This window comes from Pogoniulus pusillus, chromosome 4 (assembly GCF_015220805.1).
Source record: "Pogoniulus pusillus isolate bPogPus1 chromosome 4, bPogPus1.pri, whole genome shotgun sequence".
NCBI classification, from domain to species: domain Eukaryota; kingdom Metazoa; phylum Chordata; class Aves; order Piciformes; family Lybiidae; genus Pogoniulus; species Pogoniulus pusillus.
This window is the reverse complement of record NC_087267.1, coordinates 24,182,553-24,195,957: the sequence shown is the minus strand read 5'-3', so window position 1 is coordinate 24,195,957 and position 13,405 is coordinate 24,182,553.

The window sequence follows — 13,405 nt, the reverse complement described above, 5'->3', positions numbered from 1 at the left end:
AATTTATTGTACTATTATTGCGTTTTTTTACTTGTTTTATTGTGTGAACATAGAAATTATGCAACATTTAGTGAAACTACTGGTCTGGAATAGATTTTCTGAAACACCTGATATCTGATTTTTAATACCCTCCTAGAATTTTTCTACATAATTCTGTCACTTCCCTAAAACAATGTGAAAAACAAGGAAGTTTTGGGATTTTTTTCTCTTCTTAATATATATAGTTTCTGCCATGATTTTAGGTTTCTTTTGTCTCCTTTTGAAGGAGAGTTCTAAGCAAATACTGAAGTCAGTAAAGATGAGTCACAAGAGAATATTTTGCTACTGGGCAAAGGCCAGAGAAGAAAATGAATCTTGTTTGTGGGTAATGATTTCTACACATAAGGGATATCTTACAAAGAGACGATCTTAAGCAAATGGATACGTATGTTTTTCCATCACCCTTATTTAGACTAAATCTAATTTTTAGCCATCTGGAGTTCAATTACGTAACCCACACTAAATAAGGTATTAAAAATTATACACTAAGAACACAAAAATCCCCCAATGAGTAGACACCCAAGACTCTCTTCTGGACCATTCAAGTTTTATTTCAAATTATATTAATGACGGATGCCTAAAAAAGAAAGGAGATTTTTAGTTGCAAAACACAAACAACTGTGGAAAGATAATAGGGAACAGGTTAATAATCAAAACAATATTTAAAAAAAAATTGCCTAAAGAAAACCCCAAACATTCAGTTCAATAAGAGCAAATGAAAATTTCTCCTAATCTTGTAAGAATAATCAACAAATAAAAGATATAGCAAGTCTATTATGTAGAAAAAACACGTAAAGGGCATGGATTGTCAGCTGAACAAGTCAATTACATTAGGTACTCTTGAGAAAGGCAGCTTTGGGAAAGAATGAAATTTCTATCACTGTAGCTTTTAAATAAAAAATTGAGCAAATGAGATTGGAGTGCACCATAGGACCTCCTAAAGCCACTTCCAGATCTGCATATTTCAGCTACTTTTGTATGTCTCGTAAGTATTGGAACAAGTTATGGGAGAGAATATGTTCATTCTGGCATGATACATCACACCACACCCTGGTCATAAATCACAGGACAGATTCATAGATGGAATAACATGAAACACTTTCCCAGAAGTAACTAAATCTGAAATATATTCTCTGATGAAATGGTTGTGATGGTTTGGGTGTACCCCACCCCCCCACACTTCAGAAATCACCCAGACTAGTCTCAGTCAGCTCTGGGAATATAAATGAAGCTATTTATTTACAGCTAGCACAATATACAAGCAGATATTTACAATATATATACTCATTGGAACCATCCTCTTTCTTGGCAACCAACTTCACAGCACTCTTCTCATCAGAGTACTGGAATCTGAGAATGTTCGCCAGGTCACGAAGACTAAATGCCTCCCCTTCCTCCTCTTGCTCACCAGAGATCCCTTCTCTTACATCCTCTTTTGAATCACACTTTGTCAAATGCTGTGTGTTGGCTTTCACTTTAGCAGGTGCCAAAAAGGCGTTCTGCGCAGCGACAGACTTTGACGTGTCTACTGGAGGGTTTGAATCACTGGGGGTCTGGCCTGGGGTCTGTGAGTTCAGATCTGCCTTAGAGCTAACAGGGTTCTCGTCTGCTGGCTGTGGATTCGAACTGACTGAGTTAGTGTTACTAGTATTATCAGAAGAGGGAATATTATGGCTTTGAATATTTGCCTGTGCTCCTGGGACACCTGCCAATCCTGCTTTGTTGTCATACCCACTAGGAGTGTTGGGAGCATTCCCAGAATCTGGAGAGGGAGGTATAGTGACTGTCCCTGACTGGGAGAGAGGAGATGGTGTTCCCTCTGAGTTATCTTTGTTTTGGTTTCCACTGGTACATTGTTTTTGCGATGCTGAGACCTTCCTAGTTCTTACAGGCATTGCACTTGAATTTTTCACACATAATGCCAGAATTAATATGAAAATCAAAATTACAAGACATAAAGTTACAGCCACCAGACATGCCACAATTTGCCCTGTGTAAAATTCTGAACAATGGTCTGGCATCTCAGTTCTGGGATAAATTACTCTCATCAATGTAGTGGATAAAGCAGTACTTCCATTGATTGTAATATTATTGGGAAATACCCCTGTAATATTACTGGTAAAATTTTCAGTGACATTAAAACCAGCATACCCAATGATGAGATCACCCCAGGACCAGAAAATGCTTGTAAGTTTAGCTTTGACCTTCTTAAAAACTACATTAAGCAAGAAATAACCAATCTGGGCTTTGATCCAATTGTACAGAAGAAAACAGAAAACAGGCCACACAATAGCCCCCACCAAGTAAAATAGCTGTTTTATTAGCTTCATTCTCATTCCCAGAATTAATTAACTGTCACTCAAATGAATTTGCCCCACATTGGGGAAAGCCAAATAAAGATATGTGATGGTTCGGGTGTTCCCCGCCTCCCCACACTTTAGGAATCACCCAGACTAGTCTCAGTCAGCTCTGGGAATATAAATGAAGCTATTTATTTACAGCTAGCACAATATACAAGCAGATATTTACAATATATACAGTTATATACAGAAATATACAAGGTAAAAGGTAATACAGAAACACAACTGCCCTCCCAGAAACCTGAGTCCCCAGGAGGGGATCTCAAACACCCCTGCACCTTCCCCCTACCCCTCTCAATCTTACCCCAGTCTTAAGGAAGAATAGAGATTCAGCCAAGAGGTTAAGAAGCAACGGTGAGTGGCAGGAGAGGTTAAGGAGATGCAGCTCAGTCAAAAGCCCAAAGCAAAGAGTGACAAAATGGCGAGAGTGTTACCTAATGTTTTCCCTTTCTACTTCAGCAAGACTCTGAGGGGAGTAGACATCACCATTGTTTTCCTTTCACAGCCTATAATCTACTTTTTCTCACCAAAACCTTCTACCCTGCTCCAAACTAGCAGAATGGTATCTTACCCAAACAGGACTGTTATAAAGGTGTATGTCCTGGGATATGTAACAGTTTGGCTCTAATGAAAACCCTATTTCGTCACTGTCCTACATCTAAATTGTTCCTATGTTTCTTTACTGAATTGAAAGTTTACTATTAACAAATAATATTTTTAAAAATTATTACATTGAGAATACCTACAAGCAATTATATTTCCTATGTATACAAACTCTTTTCCTCCCCCTCTGTCAAATATAAAAAACTATAGTGCATTTTTACTGCTGTCTTTTCCACCTGTTTATGTTTGCATTTACACCTTATTTCAAAACTAAGATTTAATTGCTACTTGAAAGCATGTGAATTCAGGAATCTACAAATTCAGGCAATCAGCAGTGAATTATGTATTCTTCACTTTACATTTCAAATCCAGAGAGGTTCACAGGTAAGACAAATTTGCTATTAATCAGTTAGTTGCTGTTATAAGTTAATTGCCAAATAGATGCCACATGTATGATGTTATTTGTTGGTTCTTAGGCTACAAGGAATCTTGGACTATAAGAGAAAACACTAAGTGCTGGATTCCACTAATGAGCAAATCCTAAGGAAAACAAACTGCAAGAAGGCAATTTACTTTCAGTTCTCAAGTTTGCCATGTACAATTTGCCTAACAAGTTAGCTGCGAAACTGCTTTTATAGTCAACGAAGAAGATGGACATTTTCAGTGCCACTTAAGGCAAATGAAATGAACAAATCTTGAAGAAAATATTTCTCTCTATTTATTTTAAAGGGAATACAGAGTAGCTAGAGAGATTTTGTTCAATTTTTAGCAATGTAAAGTAAGATGAGATGAATCCCTATGCTGTGCCTGCATCATGAAAATAATCGTGGAAAATAATTGGATCTACAATAGAGGGTTTAAAATTAACTAGGAAAAAAAATCTGAACTGGGAAAATAAAACTATTTTAGGATATGATAGTCCCTCCATACAAGGGACTCAAGGCTCAAGCAAACTAATACCAAGAATGATGCATTATGTCTGACATAATTATGACAGGTATATATAGAAAACAAATAATTTGCTCGAGCTGATGATTTATAGACTTTTTCTTGATAAGTATGTGTAGGCAACTTACAGCCATCTGGATAAAGGTATTCATATTTATATAATATGAAGAGATTTTTGATTTAGTACCTATTCTACTCACTGATACAATAGTGATACAGTTTCTACACCAACTCTAATTTACTGGAGTTTACAAGCTAGAATCCTTAAAATAAGTCTAGACCATGTCTGTGAAAGATAATAAAAATCACAATGCCGGGTTCTTATTAAGGAATGTAAATAATAGAGGTGTGGTAGTATTGAGAATAAGGCTGCAATATGTTTCAGAGAATATCTCACTCATTTCTTCTGACTGAGTTCCTCAACACTTTTAGTATGATGCTCTCTACTTATATCCTCCTCTTATTCCTGTTTCTGAGATCTTTTGAAGACTTGGCTCTTTGCTTGAATGATTCAATCAGAGTCTAAGTAGTTTTGAAATCCAGATCTAGAATTTAAAATAATTATTAGATCATTTATAAATAATTACTGAATCTTTCTAATTCTAGTAAGGAGGAGAAAGAAGAAACACATAAACCAAGATGTAACATCAATTGCTTAAGCAAGTAATTGGCTTTTAATTACTACTATTAAAAAGAATAATATCATCAGCAACAATAGTAGAAATAGTAAACAAAGTGTTCCTCACCAGTCTAAAGTTTTCTGTGCTCTCTAATTCATGTTTTGTCCAAGAATCTACTCTGTGCAAATTCTATTTATTGCATATATGACATATAACAAAATACTTTACCATGTACTGAAAGAAAAGTGTGCTGTAAGTTTTTCTGCACCTATCACATATGTATGGCATCAATGTGGTAATGGTATGCAACTTCAAGGTAACTGAGCAAGGACAATGCTGAAGTTAGTATAAAGATTCTTTATTTGTATTACTCTAGTTAAAATCAGAATCCGTTTTATCATGCCTGTTTTTCCCCATTATGAACTGGAAATGGAGAAAAAGCTTGACAAAAGCGGAAGAAGTATTTTATTTTAAATCTTAAAAGTGACAAGAATTTACAACACTAAAACGTGTTCAAATATCTTTGCCATTTTAGGGGTAAACAGAATCAAAAAAAACCCTGAGTTTACCAACTTTATTGCAAATATTTCACTTTTGTTGATGTGAGGGTTTTTTTCTGAAGCTCTAGAACACAAGCTAACAGAAGTTCTATCCCATAACAATAGTTCTACTTCTTAAGCAGAACTTGCGTAATATTTTTTTCCCATAGTGAACCATATTCAGAGGGGCCTGGACTTGTGCTGAATTTTTAATTTCTTAGGGGGCCTTCATGCTTAGGGATAAAGAAGGGAAAATATTTTAGATTCAGAAAATCAGCAAGTATTTTATCTTCTGGAATAGTATTAGGGAGAAAGTCAAGCTTGCTACAGTATGTGACTAACCTACTCTGGGTTTGCAATGAAAATGTAAATGTACTTCTTACAAATAATGAGTGGGAATATCTTTGCACACTTAAGTACAATTTTTCCTATCATAAAACTTTCCTAAAGACTGTTTAAATCTTTTCCATTTAAGGAAATGCAATAAGGCTATATTTTAGCTCTTTTTTTCCCCTCTCCTTTGTGTATGTCATATCAATGATGAATGTCAGATCATCGAATGCAAAGATACTATTTACTCTGTGCTAAAAGCCACTACTAGGTGAAAGGAGACTTTAATATCAACCAAATAATATTATCTTTTTCTTCTAATTTTCCCGAAGAATTTACTTCCTCTGGGAAGATTACAGTCTTTTGTGTCATGTAGAATGTTATGAGACTTGTTTAAACTTTGCCATTCTTAATACATTTTTGTCCATTCCTACTCTTGTCTTTTCATACTTTTGACAGTCTCACCTGCTTTGCTTTTTTTTTTTTTTTTTGTGACTATTCTCGAGATGATTAATAAGATGAGCTTTTTTCCTCATTCATCTTCATGAAAACATAGTTTCATTGTTCTTTGGTTTATAAGCATCTCTGCACTTGGTTGTTTCTGTATCTGTATGATAAATTTCACAACCATGGATAGTAACAAGCAAACTTCACGTTTGCACCTGTCTCTTGTGGTAATTAAACTATTTTATTTCTCTCCAAATGCTGTTTAATTTCATAATATAAAATACAGCCTGGATTTTTTAAAAAAAATACTCTGACCCCACTGTGTTTTTGACAGTCTCAAGGACAGTCACCAGTGACTTTTATTTCCCAAATATGTGCTACTTTACCTGTCTGGATTTTAAAAGTCATGAGCAGATTCCATGAACCTACTCTGATTTCAGTCACTTGTTTTAATAACTCTAAAATGTACATGTCAGGGTTTCTATTAAAATTTAGTCATCACTATAAAATGTTTCATGATTTCTTTGCCTTTAATATGATCTGTATTATTTAAAATAATCCTCAGTATTGATCCTTTTATGTTTTCAATGCAACATAAGTATCTTTGGTTAGATATCTTTTCATTACTTTGTTCTACTGGGAATGTTAATTTTGACCATATCCCTTGATAATGAGATCATTTATTCAATTCTTATTCATATAACATAGCCAATGATTCCCTAAAGAGTTATGTCTAGAGAAAATAAAGTATGTAAACAATCCTAGCAATGCATCTGATTCTAAAGTTTTAATGATGTGAAAGGCAGGATTATTCAGAAAATACAGACTCCTACTCAAATGATTGCAGCAAATTAATGTTTTGGGCCTATTTTTATGAATTTGTTAGAAGTCCTTTGTGAACCATTCCAGATGAGTAATCAACAAGGCAAATGACTTTCAGAGGGAGACTGGAATGGTAAGTTCATCTGTAGTGCATACTTTTTGTGATATACATATATATATAATTTGAAAATACCAAGGCATCTGATAATTTTACCCATTAACATAATAAATAAGTATGAATTAAATAAAAGTATCAGTGAGAAATAAAAATAAACTCATACTAGAATAGAAATTCCTGTACAATATCTAAGGCTGAAAAAGAAGTGCTGTTTTCTGGACTTATCAGTCTTGGAATGCAGTTATTTGATATTCTATAGTCTCATTATTTTTCTAGACAGGGATTAAAGGTCAATTTTGTCTACATTTGCTAATGACAACTGAACCACAACATGTGAAACACATCACCATGCACATAAATCCAAAAATGAAAATAAGATATATTCACACTGCAAGTGATCTGGACACATCAAAATAGTAATTAATTGCCTTTAGGAAAATGTAATGTACTATTATTGAAAACTTAAACCTAACAATGGGAGAAAAGATGTTAGAAAAAGAATGGAGAGGAAAACTTTGGAAAATAACAAGTTACAATAAAAAGGAATTCAATAAAGATAGCACATTAGAGAGAGAGTTTGCAACATGACATCACAACAGAGAGGGAAATGGTATTGAAAACACATTTATGATCAGAATGTGTTTCTAATTTGAAACCATTAGGAAATATTGCATTTGATACAGCCCTACTGGAAGATTATAAAAAAAATATATAAAATTGTCATTACAATTAAGACTAAAACTAAACCAAATTAAACTGAAATAAAAACTACATCAAAGAACATAGTTCTCTTAAGAAGGGAATATCAGTCACTACAGTAAATGCTGCATAAATTTATTTATAATCTAGGGGGGGAAAAAAACGCTACAGATTTAATTATCCATCAGTATCATTTTTCTGTTTTAAACACTTCTGAGAATCCAATCTTTATGGAGTCCAAGAACCATACAAGCTTTTATTATAGTGTATCAGTACTTCAAAGAAATTATAAATGAAAGAGAGACATGTTGGAAAGTCTGTTATAAACAGCATGAGCAGAACTGATCTCTGTCTCACTACACGCTCTGTCAGAACTCCTTCAGAGCCCCACCAAAACAGACCACCACCCCACCCTTACCAGTTTAGTACCTCAGTGAACATGCTGAGAGTACACTCAACCCCCTCATCAAGGTCATTGATAAAGATATTGAATGAAACTGGACCCAAATTGGTGGTGAACACCACTGTCTACAGGCCTCCAACTTGACACTTAGGTCCTTAGCATTCATTGATAATCAAATATCTATAAAAAATTGACAGTATTCAGCAAGGTTTGGATACACAGATAGGAACTACAGGAAAGAACTAGGAAACTGCTACTACAGCGACCTCACTTTCCATTTAGTTAGAATCATAAGAAGCATTCTTGGCCATGTTTGTTTATTTTTTCTAATCCTACAAATATTTTCCCCTGTATTTCATCATAAATCAAACAGTTCATGTTTTACCCACAATATAAAATCCCGCTCTTAAACAGATTATATTTTTTTCCCATTATACCATGTTTGCCTGCCATTACTCAACATGAACATACATTGCAAATTACACAATAAGGCTACCTAACTAGTTGCACCTAACCTGTTTTAACTACCAAAGGAAGGGTGATATCAAATATGTGTGTTCAGGGCTGAGAATGGCTACTAAAATTGGAGTAGTTTACTGAAGATCTGAGCATTTAGTGATGGAATAATACATGTTAGAAACAAAGAATTGTTCTATTCAATAACCAGAGAGTACAGCATTGAATGATGTGAAAGAAACAATCCATGACAGGTATGCTAGAGAGACCCATTTCATTCATCTAGAATTTTGTGAAGAGGAGAGAATGTTATCTGAGACACTTAAATGTCTTTGTCTGTCTGAGAGTTATTACAATCAGATTTTTTTTTTAGGCTGAGAGGGAAGATAATACATCTTAATTTCAGCATTCAGTATATCACATCAACCATCAAACTACGATTCAGTGATGTGCTCATTATTTTTTTCTCCCAGACTTAATTTTAAATCCTTCACAAGGCAAGTAAGCTTTTCTTGTCCCACATTTTAGAAAATTAAGTACACTTCTGTGTACTTTTCCAGCATCTTGACCCATAAGTATGAATAGTTGCATGCATATAGAATGTACAACCTGGTTATATTTCTTAATTTTATTGATATATGTGGATTATGTGATGTAAATACACATTACATATATACATGTATTCATTTGCTTTCACTTCTGACCCCTACATCTTTTTTTTTCCCAGTTAAACACCTATCTAAATATATTAAAAATAATGAAATACAACTATCATAGCTAAAGTGCTAATTTATGTGAAATCCAAAATGTACATATACAATAGAAAACACTGGGAAATCAAATGATCAAATATTTAAAGTACTTTAAAAAGAATAAAATTAGATGCACCTGACATCAGCAGGCAAGAAATAAAATCTATTCCTCAGTAATGGAGTTAACCAGATTGTCTATTCCCCCTAACTGTTAAGAAGACAGGACTAGTAGGTTTCTATTTGATCACAAATGCAAACACCTCCTAATTATCTGTATCAGTCTGTTAATAAGCTTAACTTAGAAAGGTTACTGGATCTTAGAAATGATTCAAGTTTATGTGGCAAGTATATACTAGTGAAATCGAAAAATCCAGATATTTCTTTAGACACTTGATGTTAGATCTGTACTTTTTTAGACTGCCGGTTGCTTCTCAAACTTCTGATGACTATTCAGAATTGGAAAGCACTTTGGAGCAGCAAATATCAATACTAAACAGATTTGCCACAGTAGTATCCATACATTCACTGAGAATAAATATTTTTCTGATTAACACAGACTCCAGGATTTTATCTAAAAGAAGGGCCAAGGAGCCCAGAGAAGCATCTAAGTTTAGTCATAGCAATAACACAAGCAAAATAGCATAATCCCAAATGTTCATAATAGCACACAACATGCAATCACACTAGCTTTAAAATTTGATCTGTAAGTCTACATGTGTGAAAGAAAATGCATGTCTTGAATTGACTGTACACAATTACATCCCCATTTTATAGCAATAACACAGACAATGAAGAGGAGAAGAAAGGTAATATCTACTGTGGAGGTTTAGGTATTCTCTGCCCCCCCCTGCACTTTAGAAGGTACCCAGACTAGACTCAGCCATTTCTGGAAATATAAATGAAACTATTTATTTACAGCTAGCACAATATACAAGCAGATATTCACAATATATACAGTTATATACAGAAATATACAAATGAAAAGGTAATACAGAAACACAACTCCCCTCCCAGAAACCTGAGTCCCCAGGAGGGGCTCTCAACCACCCCTGCACCTTACCCCTGCCCCTCTCAACCTTACCCCAGTCCTAAGGAAGAATAGAGGTTCAGCCAAGAGGTTAAGAAGCAAAGGTCAGTGGCAGGAGAGGTTAAGGAGATGCAGCTCAGTCAAGGCCCAGCCCACAAGTGAAGGCAAAATGGCGAAAGTGTTATCTAATGTTTACATTCTTCTTCAGCAAGGCTCTGAGGGAAGGAGACATCACCATTTTTTTTTTCTTTTTCACAGCCTATGATCTAGTTTTTCTAACCAAAACATTCTATCTTGCTTCAAACTAGCACAATCCACCTCTGTCTACTTTTCTCAGAGTATTGCTAAGAACTATCTGATCTAATTTAAACCAATATTTACACTAATGAATATTACAAGTTCAGTTCACACTTCATTCCAGCTATCTCAGATGTGGGTGATTCAAAAGCTCAGAACACTTTGTCTCCTCCTAGATGAGACGAGAACAGGGACTCCCAGGTGACATTGGGTTTGTGCTCACGTACTGTAGATTCTCTCATAGATTCTTTCAGTGTTGGACGCCGATGGTACCTAGAACAGAAAACTCCTAACAGCTTGTATTTTACACGCTGAATTTAGACTCTCTCAGCTAAGGTTAAATTTCTCTGTGGAATACACTGGATTTCACCATTCTCCTGCATTACCCAGTAGGTGTGGCCAGGACCTTCAGCAGAAACCACCCCTCAGACAGGTTTCCCTTCGCCCGAAGGAGAAAATACTCAAACAGTTTTCCCTAACAGATTCTTCTCATGTACAACAGGAACTTTATCACCGTCTACTGTTTGAACAAAGTCTGATTGTGCAGGTCCTGCTCTGTTTACTGAACCTCTACTATTTACCAACCAGGTAGCTTGTGCTAAATGTTTGTCCCAGTTTTTCAGAGTTCCACCCCCCATGGCTTTTAGGGTGGTCTTCAGCAAACCGTTGTAGTGCTCAATCTTCCTTGAAGCTGGTGCATAGTAGGGTATGTGGTAGATCCACTCAATGCTGTGCTCTTTGGCCCAGTTTTTGATGAGATTGTTCTTAAAATGAGTGCCATTGTCTGACTCGATTCTCTCTGGAGTTTCATGCCTCCACATGATCTGTCTCTCCAAGCCAAGAATGGTGTTACGTGCAGTAGCATGTGGAACTGGATAGGTTTCCAACCATCCGGTGCTGGCCTCTACCATCACTAGCACATACTGCTTGCCAGAACGAGATTGAGGTAAAGTGATGTAGTCAATCTGCCAGGCTTCACCATACTTTGTTGCCTTTCTCAAAGACTTCCTCAGCAGTTTGGCCCCACACAATGATGTTGTTGATGAACTGGATGTGCTCTGGAGCTTTACCTTTCTCCAATGCATTGTGCATGACTGAGTGACAGATGGTTTTGCTGTGCTTCCACCCCTGAGGCAAACTGTTGAACTGATACTGGATTCCTCTCCAGGTGAATGCAAACTGAGGCCTGCACTCCTTTGCTATGGGAATAGAGAAGAAAGCATTAGCAATGTCTATGATTGCATACCATTTAGCCTTCTTCGATTCCAGCTCGTACTGGAGTTCCAGCATGTCCGGCACAGCTGCACTCATGGGCGGAGTCACCTCGTTGAGGGCACGAAAGTCTACTGTGAGTCTCCAATCGCCATTAGCTTTGGGCACAGGCCAGATGGGACTGTTGAAAGGTGAATGAGCTTTCTCGATGACAGCCTGACTCTCCAGTTGACAAAACAGCTGATGAATGGCCGACAAAGAGTCACGGGTAGTTCTGTACTGCCTGTGGTGAACAGTTTGAATTGCAATTGGCACTTCCAAATCCTCTATGTCATGATGTCCCACAACTGCAGATTCATCAGAAAGTTCAGGTCTAATTGACAATTTCAATTTACCATCCTCAATCTCTACAGATGTCATTCCAAAAGCCCATTTGTGACCTTTAGGATCTTTGAAACAACCTTCACAGTATGACAGTATCACAGTATCACCAAGGTTGGAAGAGACCTCACAGATCATCAAGTCCAACCCTTTACCACAGTGCCCAAGGCTAGACCATGGCACCAAGTGCCACATCCAACCTTGCCTTGAACAGCCCCAGGGACGACGACTCCACCACCTCCCCAGGCAGCCCATTCCAGTGCCCAATGACTCTCTCAGTGAAGAACTTTCTCCTCACCTCGAGCCGAAATTTCCCCTGGCGCAGCCTGAGGCTGTGTCCTCTCGTTCTGGTGCTGGCCACCTGAGAGAAACTTGTCTCAAAAAGTCAATTCCCTGAATGCAAGGCGCATCAGGACCAGTTACAATTGTATGTTTCTTCCACTCTTTACCAGTCAAACTGATCTCAGCCTGTATCTTAGTTAACTCTTGAGATCCACCAGTGATTCCAAAAATAGATATGGACTCTGTCCCTTTGCAATTTGATTGCAATAAAGTACACTGAGCACCTGTGTCAATTAAAGCCCTGTATTTCCAAACTTTTGAACTGCCAGGCGACCTAATGAATACATTCCAATAGATTCGGTTCACTCCACTATCCCTTTCCTCCTCCTGGCTGGAGGCATGGCACCCCTAATGCTGAACATGGCATGTAGGGTGTACACAGTGTCAAGGTCTGGAGGAGCAGAGATGAACAGTATCTCTGTCCAGAGGAGCTAGACCAGTTCTTATGGATTCCGTGTTGTGAAATTAAGGTGCAAACAAGACCATATATCACCATGAAACTGTTTATTAAAGGATAAGGTTGGGCAAAACGGAGGGAGAGAGGGGAGAAGGGGGAGAGAGAAAGATCAGAACAGAGGGAGAGAGGGGAGAAGGGGGAGAGAGAAAGATACCCTCAGTCACAGATGAAGGGGAGAGAGAGAAACGAATGCGTGGCCCAGGAATGATCTTCAGCGGAGTTTGTCAGAGGTTCTTAAGGTGGTGTGCAGTTCTGGTGGTCTGGTGATGGCCTGCCCTCGGTGGTCCGGTGGAGATGTCACTGGTGGTCCGATGGAGGTGCCACTCTTGGTCCGGTGGGAATGGTGGTCCGTTGGGAATGCCACACTTTGTCTGGTGGGGATGCCACCAGTGGTCTGGTGGGAATGCCACGGGTGGAGATGTCACTGGTGGTCCGATGGAGGTGCCATGCTTTGTCTGGTGGGGATGCCACACTTTGGCAGGCATTTCTCCTGCCTTTTTATACAATTTTCTGCTCAGTGTCCAGCTGCAGCCCCCCCCCCCGGGCATCTTCC